The 25637-nt window shown below is 41.6% G+C and overlaps 1 long non-coding RNA gene across 2 annotated transcripts in view; it reads right to left on the bottom strand.

The window, feature by feature from the left end:
* The window catches only part of LOC117268132 (uncharacterized), a 54211-nt gene extending 28898 nt beyond the window's left edge, over positions 1-25313 (bottom strand). Inside the window, exons 1-3 of one of the 2 annotated variants that reach the window (XR_013488014.1) lie at positions 25113-25313; positions 7943-8758; positions 7015-7150 (exon numbers count right to left, since the gene is read on the bottom strand). This is a non-coding gene — a long non-coding RNA (uncharacterized LOC117268132). The remainder of the gene's footprint in view (positions 1-7014; positions 7151-7942; positions 8759-25112) is intronic. The other variant, XR_004502623.2, reaches the window with a different exon arrangement.
* Positions 25314-25637: the final 324 nt, after the last annotated feature.

The following is a 25637-nucleotide window of genomic DNA, read 5'->3' as shown; positions in this document are numbered from 1 at the left end:
TACAGAGTGCATGACTTTTGTTGTTAAAATGTGGGGGAAACTTTTAAATAGTATAATTTTAATTTGGAAATCTTAATAATTTTACAGTAAGATCTTCTGATTCATGTGTGCTGACAGGGATACAATAAAAGGCTTGAAGCAAGAGATACAAACATTTGCACATTTAGAAAAGAAGTCTGTTTTTTTACTGATGCGGTGGGACTGTATACAGTAAGGCTGCCATGGTCCATAAATGTAAATCAGCATGGCTTTTCTGAGAGAGAAATATATGGTCTGGTTACAGCAGAGGCCTCTGAGGATTAGCCTTACTCTCGAAGCATCCTTCAAGATGATGCAACAGGTCAGCAGTCAGACACTGTTGGCGGTCTGAGCTCCACGAAGATAAAGGCCTGATGTGAAGTGAAAGAAATCTGGTTTTAAATCATTTTCAGTGGATCTTTTCTGCTGTCTGTCACCGACTGCGCAGAGTGCTTTCTTACAGAAGCTCATTGGTCCTTAGCCCTCATGAGAGACACCAATGAAGCAATGCATCACAGTCGTTTTAACGCTTAAAAGACTCAGAGGAAAAGAAAAGTGTTCACAGTGGACCTGGGACTGAAAGAAATGAACCAGAAACCTATGTGTATATGCATGTGTGTGTGTTTGTGTTGTGCATGTACATGTGTGGGCCCTTGTGCGCTTCAAGCAATCTATAAAATTGCTTCTATTTATGCGGAGCAGAAAACAATAGATTTTATATGTTTGCATATGTCGAGGTAATTCCATAGTGGATTTAAAAGCCTAATGGCCTGAGTTGGAATCACTGAAGTATTTGGGATCTAAGATCTGATAGTTATAGTTAGCGACACAGTTGCTGGCACAGCTTGAGCTCTTGAGTTACAGAGAACAATGTTTAAAACGCACAACTCTGAAACTTTAACCACTGTAACCTTGTGCAAATGGACTGCAAACATGCAAGATAGACATCAAACAGATACCGAGAAAATTCTCTGATCTGTGGATGAAATGGCCAGTTCAGCTATTAACAAAACAGGCTACATTTATGTGCTATTAGGGCCATTTATTTTCAAAGAGATGGAAACAACAAGCTGATTAGTTGGACATTGCACCGCCCTCATTTCAATCTACAGTGGAGAGCCTGTTTGTGTGTCGGGCCAAACTGAGAGGAAAATATTCTTGTTTTAGATTGGATAATAACATCGCAAATCTGATAAATTCAATCTAACTCATAGCCTATTAGATCCGGTGAATTTAACACTGAAGAATGGTCATTTAGTTTTGACCAGCAGATTGGGGTGCATTCAGAGGTTGAGCATAGTAGTTTAAAGGATGAGTCCAAACTTATTTTCCGTCCAACAGGCTGTATTTTGTCGACGTCTTGCTCTTTTTTTCTGTAAGAAATTACCAGAAAATAATTAACTAGCCCAACTGCCTTGTAATTTAAAACACTTTCATTGCACTTACATGCAATTTTAGAGCAGTTATTAAAATTATTTCGCACTTAGTGTTACTACGTGTTGCAAATTCCGTACCACACTAACAAAACAGTGTGTGGGTACATGTGTTTCTTTGTGCATATGTGTGTATCCCTGTGTGTTGCTGCGCTCATAAGAATTCCTGAGGGATAATCCCATAATTAGGACAGATAGCACAGGAAGTTTATTCAGGTGGGCTTTTTAAACAGGCCTGTCTACCTACTCTACTGTATAAGAGACAGCCAAGCACAAAAGGCTGGAAATGAGAGCCTGTTTAGGTGCTTTCCACTCATACAAGACTATGAGATTAAGCACAGGAATCCTATCAGAGAAATCAGTGGTTTTACCGGTTGCAATCTGGCTGTGTGGTTGCAACAGGCTGCAAATGCTGCAGCTGTCAGGAGTTAACTGTTTGATGACAACTTGTGGAAATATGTTGTGTACAGACAAATTTATGTATGATATAAATACGGTTAGTGTTTAGTCATAGTTAGAGGGGGGAAAACCTGTATCCAATCATTTAAATGCTGGGAAAGCATGTTTAAAACTCACATAAGAGACACTATTACATTTAATATGGATATGATTAATTAATCAGTACCCGACAGCCATTAACACTATGATGTAATTCAACAGCAACATGTTTTAGTAAACTCCATGCACGTTTCCATCCCCATTAGTTTATGTTTTGATGACTTGCTGTAACATTATCATGCAGGGATTTGAAGGCATACAACGTTTTTACCAGTGATTAAACAATCTAACACAGCCTCAAAATCGCCATTGCCAAATGCACCAGACTCCATTCAAATAAACAGCAATTTTAGCATGAATAGAGTCAGCATATTTTCACATTACCTGAGTGAATTTCAGGTTTGTTTCAAACAAACCAGAGTGGGTGGTTGTTACAAGAGTGGGAAGATGAACCAAGATGGTTTTGTCAGTTTTATTTTGTGTCTGTCAACTTTCAATGAAGTGTGTTAAACAACGATTAAATTGCCATTTATTTGAATGGAGTCTGGTTGGTTTGATGGCAGTAATTTTGGGGCTGTTTCTGGTTAAACAAAGAAGGAGCTTACTCTCCAGCAAGAATGTCTGTCTCTGTATTGATCCTTTTAATAATCTTGTCAGACATTTATAACAATCTGAGCCTGTTGAGGCCAAAACAGGCACTTTTGGTAAATGTAAACTGACGATGCAAACATGCCCTGATATTAACATTGCAGCCTGGCCGCTGCTCTCGCTCAATAATGGACCAATTCCAAAACCTGTTGTTCCCATTAATCACTTAGACACAAAACTGAAAAATAAGGGTCCTGGCTGAATTTGATTTAATTTCCTTTACTGGTAACATACTATTGTTAGCTTTCATATTTTTTGGGAGCATTACACTCAAGTATTTCACTCAAAAGAAAAATAACAAACTATCTGGCTTGTGCTGAACTTACAACAAAGCCAAGGCTGCACTTTTGGACACCCAAAACAAACTCTCTCTGGGTCAGAGACAGGAAGCAGATGGCCTTCCTTCACTCTCCATGTGGGATCATATACCCTCCATAAGCCCATTAACACCTATGATACAATAGCCACACCGCCGTGCGGTGCATTAAACCAAGGTTGCACATCTTTAATTCGGCTGATCATTGTTTTCTCTTCTGACGAACACAAACAAAGCCACAACGAGGCTGCGTAGAGCCATTAGTTGTAAATTGCCAAGAACAGTGTGAAAATCCAGTTGAAACCATGTGGTTTTAAACTGCCTCCTCCTCGCCATGTTTTTGGAATCACTTCCAGCTGCTCCACAGCCACTAATGGCACCTTGGGCCCACATTGCCGTTTTAACACCGGCCAAGTCTCAGCCCCCTCCTGCCCGCTAGAAGCTGAGGAGGTTTTCAACTACTGTTGAACAAATGATTTTAGCCCGTATTACGAGCAATAAAAAGGCGCCCTGCTGAGCGGCCTGAACGTTGCGTTCATGTACATGACCAGATCCTACAATATTCTAACAGTAGCCTAAGTGGTTTATTGTCAGGGTTTAAGGAAATCCAAAAAGACATACTGTATAATCAAATGAAAGTCTTTAGATACACTTTTAGAAAAATAAATGTACAATACTCAGTTTAATATTCAATACCTACAGCTACAGTTAATCACATCACTCAGCCTCCTTTTTTGTGCACAATTTTTATTATTCTTCAAATGCACTGCACAGAGGTCTATATAATCCAAGGCCAGTGGGACCAAATGTGAGACATCCACCCCACCCCACCCTGATTTTTTAAATGTGCAAACTCATATCCTACTATATTATATTATATATCATAGGCAAGAAAGCTATACAGTATATTATGCAATAAATGAAAGCTTCTATAGTCTATATAAATCACACATGCTGTGCACCATAAAATATTGACACTTACGTGTATGAGGCTACGGCAACACCACTTGGACAAACTACATACAGAACTGTAAACAAGAACCTCTAAATAATTATAATGGCAATTTTTTAATGTTATTTATGATTATAATTACATTGGCTAATGGATATTTTGGACAGTGGTGCGTGGTTGCCTGTCGTAGAATAGCACCTTTTTTTTTCAAATTATATTTTATAATTGCTGCCTCAATATAACAGACTGAACAGAAAGAAAGCACATAAAGAAAAGTACAAAGACATCTTTGTAGAGGTGCTGCTTTGCGTGTAACAGCTATAACAGCATGTTCAGTTTAGTCCTGTTTACCAACAACAACACAACCGCCTCTGTTCAGTTCTGAACATGTACACAGCTGCACACACAATCTATGCCAAAGCACAGTAAAGATGTTCGGTCAGTTAACAATGATTAGACGCCCACTGTTTGTCTGTGTGTGTCCAGTGTGAGCAGTTAACAACTGCAACACATCTGCAGGTCTGGAACAATAAGGGGTCTTCATATGGATGGCCAGACAGTTTGGAGAAGCAATTGAGCGGTGTGAAAGGATTCTTTGACAGGTATAATCTCAGCGGTGATCAAAGACAGAGACTGCAGTTTGAGGGACAACCTCAGTAACCATTATGCAAAATGAACACATCCCAAACACAAATACGTGTGAGATGGCCTGGGGGAATATTTAAATGCATGTCATGGCAGGGACTTTAGTTTTGAGCTTGTGTTTATGTTAAAGGGAGCTCACTCAGTCTGTTGGAGGCTATCAGTGACATCATCTGAGAGGGAGGACTCTTGCTGATAACCCCTGACCCCACGCACGACCGTCAGTTATAGAAACAGCCAAGGTTTACAAGAGAGTGTGTGTGTGTGTGTGTGTGTGTGTGTGTGTGGGGGGGGGGGGGGGGGGTGGTAACACACTCAAACATGCAGCACTGAGGAACAAAAACACAACCAGTGGCCAGAAATATAGAAACAATTTAAAGCTTAAAAACTGTGTCAAAGAGGGTTTAACTAAAGTCGGTGGTGTTTCTTCAGGATGTACTTTACAGTAGTTGGATTGCATATTATTGAAAGATGTTTCAAATATTTACTTTCTCCATGTATGTAAATGGGAGTAAGTCTCATCAATCATCTAAAATTATAACAAGATTGTGTTCATTTTAGTCATTTTCTCTTGTGTATTGTTTGTAATTATGCCAAGGATTCCCTAGATAAAAGTGACATACATGTGTCTGATGAAAGTCATATATCAAACGTGTAATAATTTTGGTTCTCTGTGTAGAATATAAATATATAAATGCACTTTATACTGATATTTTCTGCATTGTTTCAGTTATTATGCTGCCTACTCTATGAATTCAGTGTGTATTACCTTGAAACCTGCAACAGAGACTGCATGTGTGCATACATACATACATGTATGTATTCATATGTTCATGTGTCAATTGACTGCTTATGAACCATGTTGGCTGGTCAGATGGCCAATTAGTGCTTGAACCTTTTCGCTCTAGCCCGAGAACAGCGGAGCAGGGCACATCTGGTGTCAATACATCTTAATAACCTATTGTAATTCTCCTTTTCCTGGACTGAACATGCTAGGACACAGGCCCATTTAAAAACTTGTCAAGCGTCGTGAGTGTACCTGTTTGAATGGAGCCAGATTGCCATCACTAGATCAGCACGGGTACTGCAGGAGAGGAACACTTTCTACAGCAGGGCAGTAAAACTGAGAGTCAATTTTTAATTGTAGTTAAAATCACACCTCTTGTGGAAAGAAAGGGAGATATTTTGATGGTGTTAAACTCAATCAGAAAGGGTTTTATGCATTCACACACTCACTGGCACACTAAGCATGGATACTAATCAAAGGTCTAAATTGTTCAATACAAGCCAATATATCACACTGCGTGCTGAGCGTTTGTGTGTCCTCTATTGTTGATACAGATTATAAAGTTTTTACAACACTGCATTTAACTCACCCCTGAAAAACAGAATTAAACCTGTGCACCAATGCTGGAAAATGCAATTAAAATGTATGCTAGAAATGTTGTTTCAGTGTATATCAATTTATGTCAGGCACTTTGAGTTGCCTTTTACAAAAAAAAAAAGGATCATTTCTTCAGTTGGTTTGATGGCTGGATAAAGGTGAGTGTTTGGCACCTTAGGCTTGTAGATGAAAGCGAGGACACGCTGTGGTGTTACAGTTTAGCCTCAAGGGCCCAATGTCCTACATTCTTTCTGTCTGTCTCACACATTCCTGCAACTAGAACAATACAGCTAAGGTTAATTCCCAATCATACTAGACATGTTCTGCATTTGTTTTGTTTCTGAGAGGTGTTTTAATTGCTGCTTTAACAATGCCATTAGTTTCTGCTGGGCGCACAGCGCTCGCTTTGCACAGATCATTATTTTCTCCATCGAAAAGCTAAGAGAAATAACAATAGCTAAATGTGCAGCCAATACTTTCATCAAGGTTAACTTTAACAGATGTTTGGGGGGAAATAAGCGGAATACTTTCTGTCAGTGAATGCCTTTGGAATTTCAAGGTCCATGGAAAATAAAGATTAAAACATCAGATACACAAAGGAAAGCTTTTCCGTGTAAGTACCTGTGTCTTATTTAATAGTTAGACAACAACGGGGTAATGCTGCAGGGAATGGATTGGAGGATACAGTCTTTAGGGAGCTTAGAGAGCAAATCTATCCAACATGCAATTTACTGATCTGACTTTTGGCTGGCCAGTATGTTATGAAACTAGACAAATGTCTTGATCTGTCAAACATACTTATTTTACGCAACCAAAACTATATAGTTTACGTGTCCTAGCTCGGCTGTCTGGGATGTGACAGAGCATAATGTATGAATTTCAACAGCCCTGGCAAAAACCAAATGAGCCATTTATAGTATCAAAGAGCAAATATTGACGTCAAAGATGCAAAAAATTGGCAGATGCCAGTGGTAACGCCTGGGCAGAAATGAAAGTGGTTTACACATGAGCAGCAAAGACAAAAAAAAAAGACCACAGTCATTCTGTGACACTGCCTATTACTGGCTCCTGCTGAGCCCTACAGGGCAGAGCACAGGGAGGAGTTCCCCAGAGGACAGATTACCTCATGCTGTCCCATGCTGTCACAGCAGGCATGCCATCATCCCCTGGCGTCCTCCATCTTCCTCAGGATGATGTGATGATTAGGAAGGCTGACGTCTCTGGGATCAGACCGGCATCCAAAGTCATGCTGCAGACCACTGGGTGAGGGAGATGCTGTGTCAGTATACCACTGGCTGTTTCCATAGCAAAAGCAGAGCAAATGCTGTGTATCGCTGTGTTGCTGTGGCTATGTTGGTGTCAGATGCAGTGGCCTGAAATCACCCTCTGACTGCAGCATGAAGGGTTGTGCAAGAGTGGTGAAAAATACTCATGTCTGATCAAACATGGCTTTATTATTTTTCATTTAGACCACTGGCCTGTACAGCAAAGCCTAAATGCTATTTATAGCCATAAATAGCACTGGATCTTAGACTAACGAGCAAAGAGCCACGGACCACAATCTGCGCAGAATAAAGCTCAAGTTGCTTTTTCTGTGAGCTCAGCCAGTGCAGTAGATAATATGGCTGGCTATTCCAAAACCACAAGTTTCAGCCATATTACAAAAATCCGCTGAAAACTCAAAGCGCCTTGTGGCTGACACGAAGGAAGTCGAGCTGGCTTTCCCAGTAGCCACCAGCCGTCGTCACAGCTCACTGACTTATATTGTTTAGGTGACACACAACGTGACACAACCAAGACTATAGTGCCTTCACCTTTGGGAGCTGAATCTAGCTGGCATACTGGCTCACTACATTGAAACCCTAAGGAGCTGCAGTGCCGACAGACTCACAAAAAATAAAGGGAGGAATACGGGGCTTCCTCCCCCCAGAGAATAACCCCACCACCCCACCATTAGCATACACATATACACAAATACTCCCCGCAGCTGCTGAACATGTGCATTTCCATCCAGCTCAGCTATATACATGGAGACGGTGACACATTCACACCTGTTAGCACCGGCAGCACCGGCCAGCTCTGACTGACAGCTTCCCTCTGGCCATCATCACCTCTCAATCGCAGGAGAACTGTCCAAGCAAACAGTCCATCAGCAGCGCGTCGGAAGTCTCTGCCGTACAGCATTAGTATCAACAACCTTTCCACATCTCTGCTGATTACTGGACAAAGGCTCTGAAAAAACAAGAGAAAATGTCTTTTTGGTTTGTTAATAGAAGCTCGCTTACTGGAATATGAGCCACCAGGTGGGAATAACTAAGTGTGTGTGTGTAATAAGACACAAATTACTGCTGTTTTGTGTTTCTGTATGTGTGTGTGTGCTGCCTGTGTGGTACTATTATGCTGTTTGTATCAAGGGTAGAACCAGTAAGTTAGTGCTATCTAATTTGTGGCCTTGAACATTAAAAGGAGGCATGTTGGCAGCTGCTCTCTTTTTATCCAGTTTTATCTTATAGATTTTACAAGAACAGATAAAGAAAACTGACTACAAAAGATTACTTTAAGTCAAGAGTATCTTTAGCTCCTGTACTTTGTTGTATTTCCCAGAATAAAGGAATATTTAATTGGTGTATGGTTACAAGAGGTAATTGAATCAAATCTTTTGCATTTGATTGGACAGCTAAAAAGTGGGCAGGCTTAGAGTTTAGCACAATACCAGCCATAGACTGCATAAAATAATGGATGAAGCTACCCCAACATCACCCGTGTTCTGTGGACTGCCATTTTGAAGCCTTGAGTTGGGTATTTCAGCCGTCGCCATCTTGGTTTTTTAGAGCCAGACGTGACCATATTTGGACAAGACGGTGGAGCTGTGGAAGAGCAAGAGGTGGATCTGACTCACACATTGTTGCAACCCCTTGCAGACAGCTTGTCACTCAACTGACCCCACCCTTTAATATGCACAAATTTGGGCTTTAGTAAAATATAAAAATGTAAAGTCATAAAAAAATTCACCCCCTTGTACAGTTGTCATGAATGTTGAAATTAGTTATAGACACCAAAACTATTTTTGTACCCAGCTGGAAACATGTTTATTTCTGCTCTAAAGTTGGGCATTTCAACATGGGTGTCTATGAGGATTGACTCGCTCTTGGAGGCAGCCTCAAGTGGCCATTAGAGGAACTGCAGTTTTTGGCACTTCTGCACTGGCTTCATGTTTTTAGCCTCTGAGGTTGTGGACTGCAGACTGCTGGCTCCACACACACACCCCTCAGCGTGAGATCAGGAGGAGGAAGATGGGAGAGACGAATGAATGAATGAATTAGACCTCAGCCACATTGGTTTGATCATTAAAAAGAGGGTGCATCATAACAGTGAGGCCCAAAGGTGTTAAGCTAACAGGATAGTGGGCGAATATCTGTCAGAGACAAAGCACATCGTAGGTTTCATGAAGGTTAGTTGCTGAAGCAGTCCATTCTAAAATGCCTTACACATAATCTGGTCCTGTCACAGATACCACTTTCCTCAAAGTGAATACATTTTAGCCTGCGCCCTGTAACCATGGTATTTTGGGAAAATGAAAACACATTGATGAAGCATGCTGTTGCTACCCCGCTAACTAACTGTGTGGCTAAAAATTGCAGACTAATTGCTGGGAGGATGTCATGATATTATTGGCTGAAATTGGCACAGGCTTACGTAAGCACACATCATATTTTGTTTTACAGGAAGAAAACATGATTGGATTTGACACAAGATAATGAAATTGTTTTTTGTAATATTTTGGGCATAGATTGTTAAATATGTGCAAATAAATGTCCGGGGATGTGATCTGAAAGGGTTAAAAAGGCATTTTTTCTTTACCTTACAGTGTGAGAAGACTCAAGAAATTCAAGACAGGGAAGGTTTTTACACACACACAAAAAGAGATATATACTTTTTTAAAACATATTTCTGGTGTGTGTTCCACAAATTTAAGGTACTCAGCATTGGTGTCTAAGAAAAAAGCTATTTAAAGAATCTATGATCATTGACAAAAAGAATTTTATTTTTTCTCAAAACAGCCAAACAATATTTTTTCTGCTGCTCACACCAGAGTCATACATATACTCTTTGTTTGTTATCATATGTTTTGCAGAAACTCAACAGAGCTGTGAGGTTTATTTAATGTGCTGAGAGGAATGGGCCCTGTCAGCGATAACAAATGGGGAGATAAACTGTCTGTTATCATGGATGAAGATCATAAGAAGTGCAGAGAGGAGATGTATAGGTATGGAAAGATATAAATCTCCGATAGCTCCTCTGAACTCAGAGGAGCGTCCCATATGGGAACACTCTGTTGAAGATCTTAAGGTTTTTTTATATTCAAATGACAGATTTACATGTTTGCAAGGTGGAGACAGATCAACAGAATATCCTTTTTCTGCACTGAGGGCCATGGTGGACATTAATCTTATACGCATGAGAAATGACCCTGCCCCTGTCTCTCTGTGTCTATCCTCATGGCAGGTGATTAAATGGCAGCGCTTGCTCCGTAGTGAGGGACATGGTGTGTTTTAAACACCTATCCAGCATGACCTTTGATCCCTCACTGTCTGCTTATCTGCACTGAAGACCTTCAGATGGATGAGTCCAAAGGGAGGATGAAGGCTGTGTGTTAAAGTCATCACACGATGACGTAAAGCAGGCGCACGCTGAGGCTTTTCCACAAGTTCAAAAGGAAATTAAATACTTACTTGATTTTTGTTTCACATTTTCCCCTCAGCAGCCCCCTTCCCTTCCATCCTGCCCATTGCCAGATTTATTCATGTTGTTCTTTAGATCATCTGCATAATGTATGTCAGAGATTTACATGGCTGACCAGATTTTTGTTCAAAGTCAAGGTCTGACATGGTAAGCCTGACTCAGAGAGCTGCTGAGTAACCTTAGTTTGACTCAGAGGATTAAAAAAGGATGTGTCTAAATGTCCTTTTGAAGACAAACTGCTCGTCCCCTCCCTCTGGAATCTTAAACTCAAGTCTCACAAACTTTGACGGCAGATATATCATACGCTGATAAACTGAAATTACATCTGATAGTCATAACCAATGATGTGGAACCTTACTGGGCTACGCAGTATGGTATAGATGTTGTATTTTCTTCTGGATATCACAAAATGTCTGCAGTCAGTCAGTGTTCTTCTTCTTCACCACAACCCATGAATCAGATCGAAAACTCGCTCCTCTACAGCTCCACCCCCTTGCCCAAATATGGTCACTTCTAGCACATAAAATCCAAGATGACGACAGCCGAAACACTAAAAATCAAGGCTTTAAAATGACAGTGTTCCAAATCAATTTCCAATGTAAGTACTGGCTGTTGGACTATAAGTATTTCTTATTCGTACAATGCCACTTCAAGGGTACGCAGGTGCATGGTAATCCATAAGTGTGTTTTTTACTTTTAAGATTTTAACCTTAATATGTGCACTGGCTTTAATTAATCACACAACAATTAATCCCCATTGAAACGTCTTCATTCCTCTTAAACAACAAGTTGTCTTCCGCAGGCTGAGCTGACCTTGGTTATCTCACAGTTAGGAAACAGTTGTGTGATATCTACGTGGGCGGGAGGTCATCCTAGGTTATCACCTGTTCCTCCTCCAACACTGCTCATCCTCTCTACCTTGAGGAGTTTAACAGTTTGCACAGAGCCGTGGCACGACTGATAAAGTCTATTCAATTAATCAGAGGGGATAAAGACACAAACTGCAATATGACCTGCGCTTCTGTCTGCTTCGGGAAAATAATTCACAACTCTGACATGCTAGTTTAGCGTGTCAAATACATAATACCTAGTTGCAGAAACGAGTTTTCAAACCTCTGGCTTGAGCTACGTACGCACACTTCATGTATGGTATCTTCTGTTTTCATGAGCTTATCACTGTTATCCACCTCTTAGCTGAGTCTGAAACCCTGAGGTCAAGAGACTACCACGATCCTTCCTCCCCTTTATGAAGAGTTTGAGTGTATTCTGACGTCTCATAGCTGTTCTCCCTCTGTATCACAGCGTGTCTCCTCTCACACCACGTAATGCTACAGCACAGAGAGCTGCACTGCTTTAACCGACTCACTCCTTCCATCATCATGATTTTAAAAGTGCATAGAGTGCAAACACATATACCCTCATTGTGTCTATTGGTTGATGGGCCCAGCTGCTTGTGGCCAGTAATTCAGCCATTAGTCCTTCATTGGCTAACAGCCCACATCACCGGCTGTGCTATCAGCCAAGCCAACAATCTGATGACTGTGGAATACTGATGCTCAGCTGTGGGGCCCTGTGAGGGTGGACCTCTTGCTTCTTAAAAACATCAAGGCTCTGTCTTGCTTTTTTTGTGCCAATCCCCTTTGTTTTTCTTTTTTTCTTAATAACGAGAGACCAAAGCGAAATAAATTGCCAGCAAACTGGGTGGAATAAGTCGAGGCTTACATGTTATTTAGTGGATTTAAAACTTTGGGTTTGATCTTTTTCAATTACTTTGTTGTGTCATAACTAATCAAAGGCGTTATTACTAAATTAGGTACTGGAAATCTACCAATCATAATCATCAAAGTTTACAAAATTGCTGCTTTTGTTTCACACAGATGCATAATGGCCTTGTTAAAATCAAATTTTTCAAAGAACATCAAACAATTAAAGTTACATTTCCTACCAAACGATTTGCCGCTGTGTGTTGTACACACTAGGAACTGAGCCTCAGACTTTACATAAACCATTTTTCTGTCTCTCCAACGGCTGAGTGTAATGTAAGCAGACAGTGGCCCCATCAGGCCAATGAATTCTGCAAATCATATTTGGAAAGAAGGTGGAGCTGATTTACTTACTGAATGTTCAAACAACATTCATTTTAGTCAGTATGCTCATTAATAACATTTAATTACATGTGACCTTCCTGTTATCACCAGCTAAATATCATGTAACTCAAGATACATTGTAATTAGTCTGTATTGTTTGTGCAAGCTTTGTGTATACAGTTTGGAAATCCAACCTATGGGGCATTACAAGGTAGAGTAAACAGGCTATTTTTCAAAGCCAGAGGCACTTCAGGAGCATATTTATAAGCGGCCGGGTTCAGACGTTTCATACGTTTCATTATAAACTGAAGTTTTCTAAAACCCCGAACCTTCATGATTCGCGATTGTGATTTGCCTGGAAATATTGCTGCTGTCGACAGAAGAAAAATATACATGTTTCATTTTGGAAATCAGAGACAGAACATGAGCGGGCTGCCAGTGAGCAGCAGTAATAACCAAATGACTGCCCCTGGCAGGAAATGACACGCATGTCGTTCCTGGGCATCACAGGGTAGTGCTGACTTGCCCAAAATAGGCCCTGCCAGTAACAACAATATTACACACAGATCTCTCTATGTGTGTGCAGGTTAAAAAAGCAGAGGCTGGCAGCCGCTCCTTCCCCTCATTATTTCCATCTACTTCCCCTGCTAGAAAATCCTCAATCCTCTGATGCCATCTCTAATAGCCAAGACAACCAACAAATCACAGGCTGATCCTCAATAAGAGCTCCAGCTTATACTGGATGCTGGCTGACCAGAAATGAGACGGATGATCTCAGGACATATGGGGTGCCACAGTTTGAGGCAATAAAGCCCATAGGTAATGGGATGCATATAATCCCTCAAGGGCCAAGTTAAATATTGCTCTTTATGTACAACATAGATTGGATTTTTACCCAAAATACATGCAATGTTATGAGCCTCCTTCACAATCACAGGTTAGCCTGACGTCATGTGGTAAAGAGCTGCTAGCTAATATGATATTTTGGGTCACTGAGTTTAGTGTAGCACATCTGTCGCAATCTTGTTCATTCATCACGACTTAAAAATGCTGAGCCTTATATCAATTCCAATAATAGCTGTATGTTGATGACTTTGAGGGTGCTTTCAGACCTAGAGTTGTCTTGCTTTGGTCTGCATCAGGGACTTATTCTGTCACAAAGTTGCGTAATTGCCTAGAGTTGGTTTGTGTTCTCACGGCAGCATTTACAAGCAGACCAGATCAAATGCCACGTGCAAGAAAGCTGCTCTTGATTGGTCAGAATTTCCATGTGGGGAAAAAATCCAGGAAGTAAACAAAATCTTCAGGAAGGGCACACTTGAAAGATAAATGTTACACTTTCTAATGTCACAATGGAGGGACAACTACGCAGGTTGATTTTAGCGCTGCTCATTGTGGACTATATTGCTGTCATTGTTCATTTTAGTCAAACCATACAGTTTGAAAACGAGGCGTGGCTCCAACCAGAAAACAATGTTTTGATGCACTGGATGTGCTGAATGCGCAACCCAAAGACAGACATTAACAATCCTCTAGGACTGTAACATGCTCATGTTTAACCCAAACAATGAGTAATGTGACTGCAGTTGGTTCAGATCAAGATCGGAACACGTTCTCATGGGAAGTACCCATTGGTCTGACAGCCCATTGTTCCGACCATATTAAACCCATTGTTCCGAAGTCCGTTCTGAAATCATCATGATGCCCTGTGGCTAAGGTCTGGTTAGGTTTAGGCACAAAAACCACTTGGTTAGGGTTAGGAAAAGATCATGGTGTGGGTTAAAATGAAAAAGAAAGTGACAAACACATAAGCTGTGAGCCTGCTTCGCCTCAAGCCTATCCCGGCTGACTCAGAGCGGGTTGCGGCGCACCATCAAGGCAGAAATACGCCTGCTGGGAGCCGTTAAGCACCACGGACTGTCGGACTAATGGGATGTCGGACCAATGGGCTGTTGGACCAATGACATGGACCCGTTCTCACCACATACGAATCCCACCAGAGTTCGTTTGTAACCGGACCGAGACCACCTCTTTAAGAAGGTCTCGATCCAGTTGTTTTGGTGCGCACCCAATTGTGATCGCTGTGTTCACACCTGCCAAAACAAACCGCACTTAAGGGGCAAATGAAATTGAGTTCGATTGAACCAAACCAAACAGGGCTGGTGTGAAAGCACCCTGAAGTTCCCATCAGGTAAGGAGTTAAGAGTGGAAAACAAACAATTTCTGAAATTTCACCTGGGACACTGCTGTTTGCATCCAGTATGAAACCAAAAGTAAGTTGAATTATTTTAATATCAACAGTGTAGTGTGCTGGTATGTGTCGCATGCTACGCTAGTGACGTATGCCGCAAAGGTCACATGACATTACATGAAATTAGTAGGATACTTATATATTTTATCCGAAACCATGATGTTTTTTTTCTAAACCTAACCATGTACTTTCATTGTCTAAACCTAAGGAAGTAAATGTTAAAGTTTGTTAACTTCATTCTCAGTTTATTTCAAAAAGAGACTGTATAAATTTAATTGATTGATTTCAAGGCCATCTCACAGCGCCCTCCAGTTTTGTTCTTCCTCCTGGGAAACCTATCAATAATCGTCACACTTGAATTCATAACCTTTATGTTTGTCTGACATTACCCTAGTTGCCGAATTTCTCATGAAACACAATTTACACAAATAATCCACACGCTGCATACAATTCAACCATCTGTCACCGCAATCCCAACAACCCACAACCCAGTTCAATGCACTGGCAGAGAGGCCTGCTTACGGTAATTAGCAATATCGCCTCACAGCAAGAGGCTTCCTCCCACAGTCCAAAGACATGCAGGTTCATTGGTGACTCTAAATTTGCTGTAGGTGTGAATGTGAGTGTGAATGGTTGTCTGTCTCTGTGTGTCAGCCCTGTTATAGTCGGGCGACCTGTCCAGGGCGTATCCTGCCTCTTGCTCAATGTCAGCTGGGATAAGCTCCAGCCCCTCCATAACCCCTAATAGGATAAGCGGTTACGGAAAATGAATGAATGTATTCCGAAACCTAAATGTTTGCAGGTATGCACATGCAAAACCAACAATGCAGCAATGTTGTTTCCCTTCTGGAAATTATTAATCATCTGGTTATTATCTATAATCCTAGAGAGTCTCTGCAGTCAGGCATGTTTCTCATACCTGTGTGAGAGACTGATTTACAACTTCATGGTTTATGGCGTTCTGTCCAACTGAAGTCATTAATACACTTATCTTTGACACTACCTAGTCTGGGGGGTTAATGCAGACGAGGCTGCAGCTCACAAGAAGCTGGATTCATTTATTTTAACTGTGACCACCCCTCACGTGTGACACTTAGTGTGTTTTGTAGCTGGTTTCACATTTCACTATCGCAATGCATGCACTCAACACAAGGACAAATATACAGCCAAGTGTTTCTCCAATGCATCGGAGCTCTTAATGGCTACATTGCTTATTTTGCCCCACTGCTGAAGAGAACACGAATTGTCTGGGGTTCACGCAGGAACCCACCTCAGGAAGGCCTAGTCGGGGGCTCAAGGCCGCTCTGCTTTGTCTGCTGCCACTGTACTCCACTCAAGAATCCATATCTGTGGAATTATAATTGAGGATAAATATTATCAAGTGCAATCGGAGAGGGTGTTGTGTATTTGTGCTGGGGCCAAGAAGAGAGAGGCTGTGAAACTGAACACCAACGTGGGCCCTGACCACAGGAGAGCTTAGTTGGAGGCAGAGGAACCATTTTCCTCTGTGGACCGCCACAGGCATCAGGGAATACCAAGGTGAAAGGTCAAGGTAGAAAGTGACGTCATTTCCACAACGAAGACTGTGCCCCATGGGCTACAGCTAACATAACACTGAAGAATGAACCAATGTTCAAAAGAAATATGGGGGCTGTGGTTTACTTTCACCCGGGACAACTCTGTTTCTGGGGGGGGGGTTGGCATTGTTACGTTTGGCCTTTTCTTCTACTCTCTCATCACCAGGTGGAGAAAAACAACCCATAATCCAAGTTCTCTAATCTTGTACAGGATAACTGTCAGCACCTCCATACACTGTGGAAGGCTTCCCCGGCTTGTTACAACACTGGCACCAGTAGTAATCACTCTAATCCTTTGGTATCCATGGTAAACAAAACCTCTCGCACAGTCATTATCTATTCACAGCCAAAGGCCGTCAGATAACAAAGCACATCAGGGAGAGGAGAATGAATGAAGGGAGATGCAAGAAAGCTAGAGAGAAAGTAAAAAAAAGAAGAGTGTGAGAGAAAGCAAACGGGGGAAAAAGACAAGGGGACAAAGAGGAGGGAGAGAACAGTATTTAATTGTATTATATAACACTCTTTGCTGTGTGCCAGGCAGCAACTGTTTTCACTCTTTCAAAGGAGAGTTTTATGTTGTAAAAGTTCCAGGCATTTCGCAGCCTTGATGTAAACTGATACTCTGTTGTTTGATTTATGTTACAAAATTCAAACCGGTCCAAGAATGAAAACGCTACACTGTCAGATTTTTTGGAAATCTTACATAATAACAATTTAGTGACATTTATGACTAAAACCTTAAATGTATAAAGATGGCAAGCACTTTAGTATTTTTAAAGAACAGCCATCCATCACTTGGCAGAAAAGAGAAACAGGGCTTTCAGGGACACACACATAATCAGTGGAGAGGCAAAACCTGGGTGGGAACCTGACAGGTCCACTAAGTCCTCCTCAGTCAAATTTGGACATGATTGCCAAAGGCCAGAAAGGTAGGTAGCTGTAAGCACAACCTATAATCCTTTCCTCTGTGTGGTGTCTGGTGCAGAGACTCAACAGATGAGGTGAAGTGCTGATTCTTGGAACAGCTGAAGATCTGCCGGTAGCAGGATGATTAACATCTGCCTGAGTGCCAGCCTAGCTTATTAGTCGGTGTTGCAGGGTTGTGGGTGACAGGCTAGGAGAAGAATTGTTCAAGATGGGTATAGACGTGCCATTGTGCATGTTCTAGTTCAAGTTCATTTGTAATCTCAACTATTAAAAATGTAACTGCATAAAAAAGTCAACAAAACATCCAGACTAGCGTAAGCAGGGTATCAATTCAGCTCAGATTAATTGGTCTTGAATGATAGGGATCTATAATCTAACATCAGCAAAAGCTGCCATACATTGTCATGTTGATTAGTGATAGTCCTTGACGAGATACCATTAATTAAAATCAATAATTAAAGATTTTTTATGCTCCATTTTATGGTGGAATGTCATGGTGCTGCCTGTTTCAACCATGCATAGTTTCTTCTCCTTCTTTCCTTTTTATGGCAGATTGCAATCATTGCTTTTGAGGTTACATGTAAGACTACAACTAATAATTAGTTTAATTATTGATTTGCCAATTTATTCCTTGTTTTGTCCATAAAATGTCAGAAAACACTGAAAAATGCTCTGTGTAATCACTATAAAGACGCCAAGAGCACTGCTTAGCGTCTGTGTGAGATGCACTGGGCTTTCCACCAACTCCAGTGTCACCCATCCATGTCATTACTGGAGAAGTAATAAGAGTGTGAGTCTGCTCATTGTGGGCAAACACTAAACTTGAGGTGGATGGGTCCAACAAACACTGAACCTTGACCCAGGAGAGTGGTGTTCAAGAACAACAAGCAACGACCTCGATTTTGGTGCTTGTGCCACTCAAAGTCGGCTGTTTTATTTAATCGACACGCCGCCTCCTTCCCAGTCGCAATGGTGTCGTTCAAAGTCATGCGTTTTTAGCGTCATCTGCAATATTTTCCTAACCATAACCAAGTAGTTTTGCCTAAACCTAACCGCCGGACCCATCTTACCATTGACACTTTCTGCGTCAAGACACAATGGAAATGGCTGCCCCTGGTGTCATTTTAACAACCCCCGGTGGCTCTGCTCACGAGGCGAAATATAAGTAGGGATCACGTCACATTGGTTTCATCTGACAGTCCAAAAATACAAAACTATTCCATTTATTGTCATGCATGTCAAAGAAAAGCAGCAAATTCTCACATTTAAGAAGCAGGCACTGGGGCAGTTTGCAGCCGAGTGTGAAGTGGTCAGGATGAGAGTCAGCACCTCCAAGTCTGAGGCCATGGTTCTCTGCCAGAAACTGGTGAATTGCCCCCTCTGGGTTGGGAGAGAGTTACTGCCTCAAGCGAGATAGTTCTAGTATGTTGGGGTCTTGTTCCCGAGTGAGGGTAGAATGGAGAGTGAGGATAGGCGGCGTCCGCAGTGATGCAGGCACTGCGCCGGACCATTGTGGTGAAGAGGAAGCTGAGCTAGAAGGTGAAGCTTTCAATTTACTGGTCCATATAGTTTCCAACCCTGACCTATGGTCATGAGGTAGTGTCCGAAAGAATAAGGTCACAGTTAAGAAACTGAAATGAGTTTCCCCTGTGGGGTGGCTGGGCTCAGCCTTCGAGATAGGGTAAGGAGCTCGGACATCTGGAGGGAGCTCAAAGTAGGGCAGCTGCTCCTTCACGTTGAAAGGGATCAGTTGAGGTGGTTCGGGCATCTAATCATGATGCTGGAGGTGTTCCAGGCACGTCCCACTGGTAGGAGGCCCTGGGGCAGACCCAGAACACACTGGAGGGATTACATATCTCAACTGGCCTGGGAACGCCTTGGGGTCCCTCAGGAGGAGCTGGAGGACGTTGCTGGGGAGAGGAACATCCGGGGTGCTTTGCTTGGCCTGCTGCCCCCACGACCTGCTTCCGGAGAAGTGGATGAAAATGGGTGGATTGATGGATGGAAGAAGAATGACATCAGCAAATGCTTGACTTTTTAACTTAAAGTCACGTTCTAGCAGTTAATTAAAATAAAAGTTTTCTGGTACTTTCATGCTTCTGTTGGTTGGAAGGACAAATGCACATGTCCCCTGTGCCCACCCCCCAAATACTATGCCTATGTCTGGGGGAACAAGACACTGGTATTAAAGCACAGCAGAAACCATTCTGTAACATTTGATCATTTGTACCCAGCCTTGTGACAGTGCTCCAAATTGTTCCCCTACAAACAAAATGCACGGATTAGCAATTCTGGCTTGTGTCCAGCGCCTTTACCTTTTTTCACTGCGCCCTTTTCCCCCCAAAACAAAAGTCTGTGAGAGCAGCAGGAGCTTCTTACAATGTAAATGTAACTCAGTACCTGACACATAACCCTGTCTTGCCTTTGCTTCTTCTTATTATTTGGGAATTGCTAGACATATTTCTGGGCTTCTCAAACACCCTCTCATCTTACCATAACAATCTGATTCAATATGTGGTTTTATTGTTATGGAACGCAAAGGCTGAGCTGTCTGCCTGTAGCAGACAGTTTGGTATTGAAATTCAAGCTGTTGTCATGAATCGGGTACAGTTAAGATTTCTCTGCCCAAGGTGAGTTTTGCAGCAGGCTCCACCTGGACTGGAGAGGCAGTATTGGGCAAAAACAGACTTTTTCCACTGAGGAAAGCCCATAATTTAAATTGCTAATGCTATTTTTGAAAGATTTAATTATTATTTATCTGTAGTTCACATCAAACAGATAGAGAGGTAAACTCAGAATGACCAAACAAAGATGTCTTAATTCAGAGCTGATGATCTCTTTGACCGCACATGAATTTTAAACGCAAGGAAATCTTTATTAAATGTTCTCTGCACTAATGTCGTCTGTTTTCTGCCCTCTGTTTGCATGTACATCTGTACATCGTACAACAGTGTTGCTGGCATACCTGGTCATGCGCATTGCAAAAAAATCAACTCCCTCTGAAATCTTGAAATGCTGTGCCTCTCATAATCCCATGTGGTATGTTCCCACTTAACCAGTAATTGTATTTTCTCTTCACGTATTTAATAGAACAACATGGCAGCAGTGCTCTTAATTTCTTCCTTGTGCTTGGAGGACAACCCAAGTGTTGAATGCAAGGAGAAGTGCACACAATTAGCTAATATAATTCACAGATGTGCTCACTGAGGTTTCTCTCTCTCCGTCATCTCAGCGTCGCACAGCAGGCTGAGCAACCTGAGAGTCTGGACACGCTCTCTGCTCTCACCCCACTGTGACCTACTGGCACATACATTTCAGATGACGTAGTAATTAAAATACACTAATTTGATAATAATGCAATAACAGCAGCACACCCTGAAGGGCTAATTTAAAGAAAACATTTTCCCAGACCGCCAGTAAAGCATGTGTAATGCCCCATAGAAAATACAGTAGCCTGTTGGTGCGCTTTCGGAGGTCTCGGGGGTATTTCAGGGTACTGATTTCATACCACAATCATTAAAATCTTAGCTCCCTTTTGGCTGAGAGCGCCTGACTGGCGACAGAGCCTGCAGATGATATTGGATCACCCAAGGTGTAAACTTGATGAATATCTGAGGCTGTTTTGCAAAGGGTTAAGCGTGAAGCTGCTCCACAGATCAAGGCACAGCGACGATTCAAAGCTGAACTTTATATTATTTCAACTGGATTGTGAAGTTCATAGGGCATCTCCAAAGGGTTAATTGTTACAATAGAGTAACTCAAGACAAGTTTCATTGATTAAAAATGCTGACCTAGATTTAACACTGCTGATTTTTTAAATGTTATTCGTAACATTATTTACCTTTCCTTAACAGTTCACGGAGGAGAGAGTATCAGGGACCATGTGGGGAAAAATCAAAGGATTACATTGTTACAAGGTTTGCTGGACAAATTTAAACCAAGCGTCTTCAACCAACTTGCCATGAGTAAAAATTTATTTCATTTTAAATGTGGTAAAAAACATAGTTTATCAAAGTTTGGCCTGTGGACCAGTGGCGGCCCTCAGAAGCATTTTGTGTGGCCCTAAACATAACATGAAATGCATGCATTATATTGTCATCCATGGTCCACTTTAACTCATCCAAAAAAATCTCTCCATGCCTTAAAATGGCTTAAGGCCCAGACACACCAAGGCCAACAGTTGCGACAGTTGTGTCGTCCCATGTCACCTGTGTCTCTGCCAAAAGGTACACTTGAACACCTCTCAAAGAATACAGCCAATGGCCAACTAACACATGTATTCTACGCCTGCATGAGAGGAAATCACTCTCTATGCCAGAAGGCAGGGGTAGTCTGTATTCGTCATTTAAAAAGGGAAAATGGATGAACGACAAGACGTATTTAAAACACTAATTAGCCAGTTAGCAGAGCGAACAATAACAATTACAAACTGTTTCTGTTAAAGAGCTCAGCAGCTTTGTTTCTATCTCACATCCTCTTGACCGCAGTTGTTGTTTTTGCTTTGCTCACTTCTGCTTCTCTTCTCGTGCATCAATGTTGATTTAACGTTATGAATCAGCCGCAAAAAAAGCAGACAATGCAGAACCAGTGCGACAGATGCTCACTGATGGCCCAACATTGATCATCAGTTTGGTGTGTCAGGGCCCTTTGATGTGACTCAACACATTTGCCTCATTCAGTATGCACAGACCTTTGAATGTGCAATTTAGTCCCACTGCTCAGCCACTCTATACCTGCTCATCTCTGACTCTGCTCATCAAACACACAAACATCTGCTTGTAAACAGTAAGAGATACCACAAGCTTCAGCTTGCCAGCTAATAATTTGTTGCTATTGTCAGATAAGCCTTGTTCCCGAACGCCTGCTCTGACATGCTGAAGTGAAGTTGACACCTAACTTGCCAGACATCAAAATGTAGCCTGGCTTCTCCTTTGATATCCCTTGTTATGCCATGTGATGGACAGCCTCACCCTGCAAGTTGATGTGATTGGTTCCTTAGGATTAAGGTAACAAACTTTGTCTCACTCCGAAGTCGTTCTCACTCCAAAGTCTTCTAATATTGGCATGATATGTGGCTGGTTGCCATTGCAGTAATTAATGGTGCCTGGCATCATCAGAGGGAAACGCGGCGGGACAAGAACAAAAGTTAAGGTGGTGAAAGTCAGATTAGGTGAGTGCGGGAGCGGTGGTGAATGGATCCAACAAACACCAGGGAGAGCGGTGTTTATGTCCCGTAAGATTTTAAAGCTAAACCCTGCTCTTTTTTCCTAAACCTTACCATGTGCGTTAATTGTTGAAGGAAAAAAACATCAATATGCAGTGTTGTAGGGACGTAGTGTGTTTATTTTGAACAAGACTGTATGTAAACGGTAAATCTATTTTGAAAGATGAAAATGCATATAACAGGCAGAACTTGACATGGATTCCCAGAACGTCAACAACCAAAGCACCCAGGGTATCTTTCACGTCTTATGTGGACATGGAAAGTCCATGACCAAACACTGATATGTGATGAGGTCGGAGTGAGAATGTGTTGGTCTGACTGCATATTTCACAAATAATATATGTCTTAATATATTAAACAAAACACCATAAGGATATGTTGACAAGAGAAAAAACTTAATTTTCACTGGAGCGGGTCTTCAGTGGGTATTAAGTCAAACTTCTATCAAGCGTCTCAAAGTTTGGGAATGTCGCAGGAATTAGCCCTACATTCTGTCATCAGCATCATTCTGTCACTGCGAAAGTTAGTTCAGTGAGCAAGTCTGCAGTTTAATTTGGAAGTTTTTTTCTCTTAATTGGCACTCAGTCATAAACACTGGTTTAAAGCAAAACCAGATCATTTAAATAGAGGGGTCAGATTTCCCTTAGTCTTTACTATTGGTTTCAAATTAGTGTCACGTCTCATTTAACTAAAGCTTTAAAGAATGGAGTCCTGATGCATTAATGGCCCAGCAGAACTTCTTATTTAGAGACCAAATGCCTATGATCCACCTCCAACATACTGTATCTGCAAACCAATTTCTGCACATCATTATCCAGCTCTGTTAATCATAAATACCCCCATGCTTGTGACCTGATCCCAGCCGTCCATCAACCATGAATATCATTAAATGTGAGCCATGATGCACAGTAATTCTGCCCCTAATTCCTCCTCATCAAGACACAAAGACAAAAACAAACCAAAAAACAAACAGAGAGCAGGGGAAAGAATTTGGCCTCTTTGTATCCTTCCCTTTGTGCCGTTGGCATGGTGGCTTTGAAGCCTACAGAAGTGGAAGTGAAAGTGATTGAACTTGCTCAGTGAGGCTTGTTCGACAGGACCGGGTTGTGCAAATCACGCCTCATGACCCATTTGTGGGTGTGTTTATTAACCCCATGTACAGTACTTCCACATTTTGGGTTTGCTAATGAGCAGTGGGTACATGGGTAGATGGCACATGTCAAAACAAAAAACAATTTTATCTGAAGATGGGACTTTATCTATTACATGGCACTACAAGTTCGGATGGCATAGACCCTGTCCTAAATTCCATTTAACTACCAAATATGGCAGAAGCACTGTTGTTAGGTCTGTATGGCAATGACAATGAAGATGGGGAACAACATGCACACCAACATAATGACTGAAAGGCCATCCAAACCTTAAGATGATTTCCCAGACCACATATTCATGGGCATATACTGACTGCCAAGAGGATTAACTTTGAATTTGATTAATTAGATAGGATTTCGGACACAATTAGTGATTCCCTGTAGCTAAAACTGAACACTTGTCTTTTGTCCATGATAGCAGGTAGCTAGCCAGAGACAAGTGAGCACCATTGATAGAACAGCTTTCCATCTTGACTAGTCTACTGCAGTGGTTCTCAAGTGGTCCATTCACAGGGGTCAAAATTTCTCCTTAGTCATTAGTCCAAGGTCCACACAGTTTAATACATCCGGCGTCATACTTGTGTTTGGCCATGCAGCGGAGCTACTTTGCTGTCTTTGTCAAGTAGTTGTCTGTCTACAGCAAAAAACAGAACTTCAAAATCAAAACTCGGTGCCAGAAATTCACTGTATTTAAAAATAACATGTTTTTTTTTTTTTTTTTTTTTACAAACTTGACATGTCTGCAAGTCACTTGCGGTCCATTCAGAATGGACTCGCAACCCCCTTTTGGACCAGGACCCACCAGTTGAGAACCACTGGCCTACCTGTTCATTCTAAACACAGATACAGCTACAAGCATGACAGGACAAGTGCTGACTTAAGAATCAAATTTACACTTATAAATATGATTTCTTAAGATAATATGGGGGTCTAAGACAGGACACAGATATGAGTTTAGGAATAGTAACAGGAAGAAAGGATTTTTCTTACCTGTGAAACTTTTTTTTTTTTTTTAATGAGGCCTGTGGTTGTATGCTGAATAACCATTGCTGTGGCCATTGTATGGTTTATTAGATAATTGCAATATGTAACCAACTGCTGTGTTTACATGGTTGACCCATATGACTTATATCATTAGAAAGCTGCGATCCTTCTAATTTGATTAATTACGGATCATTTCAAGGCACAACCACTGCAGCAGGTACTTTAAATGCGTCTGTCAGACAACCAACAAGCAAACAAATAGCTCATACTTACTTACCTATGATGATTTATCATAATCCACCTTCCCTATATATTTGCAAAGGCCCAGACGACCCATGCACTGAATACTGAGTCCAAACTCAACATTGCAACCATAGATATTCATGGACAGCTGTTGCATCATTTCAAATGTTTTGATTTCTCCAGGTACTGTCTGCAGTATCCTCAGTTTGCATGTAAATTTCCCTGATAACAAGATTTCAAAATGGCGACCAAACTCTGACCTTTTGATTGACACTTTACTTAAGCAAATAGGAGCTTCCATATCCTCTCCAAAACCTACAATAGCCAATGAGAGCCTGTGTTGGGAGAAAAGCCTGCCTCTTTTTTCACTCTGTAGAGCCAGCCAATAGCATGCAGCTGGTCCGATGACAGACAGGTCTTGCAGCCAGTGAAACCCCTGATCACAAGATGGGCTTTTAGGCCCATTATCTTTAACATAGACCATTTTAAATGCACATAAATGATAAACAGGTGGTTCTTCATTTGTCTTAAGAGGAAAAAACTCAGTCTTGTTATTAAT

The sequence above is a fragment of the Epinephelus lanceolatus genome, chromosome 18, assembly GCF_041903045.1.
Source record: "Epinephelus lanceolatus isolate andai-2023 chromosome 18, ASM4190304v1, whole genome shotgun sequence".
NCBI lineage: Eukaryota > Metazoa > Chordata > Actinopteri > Perciformes > Serranidae > Epinephelus > Epinephelus lanceolatus.
Note: the sequence above shows the minus strand (reverse complement) of the source record. Positions and strands in the feature narration are given on the sequence as shown.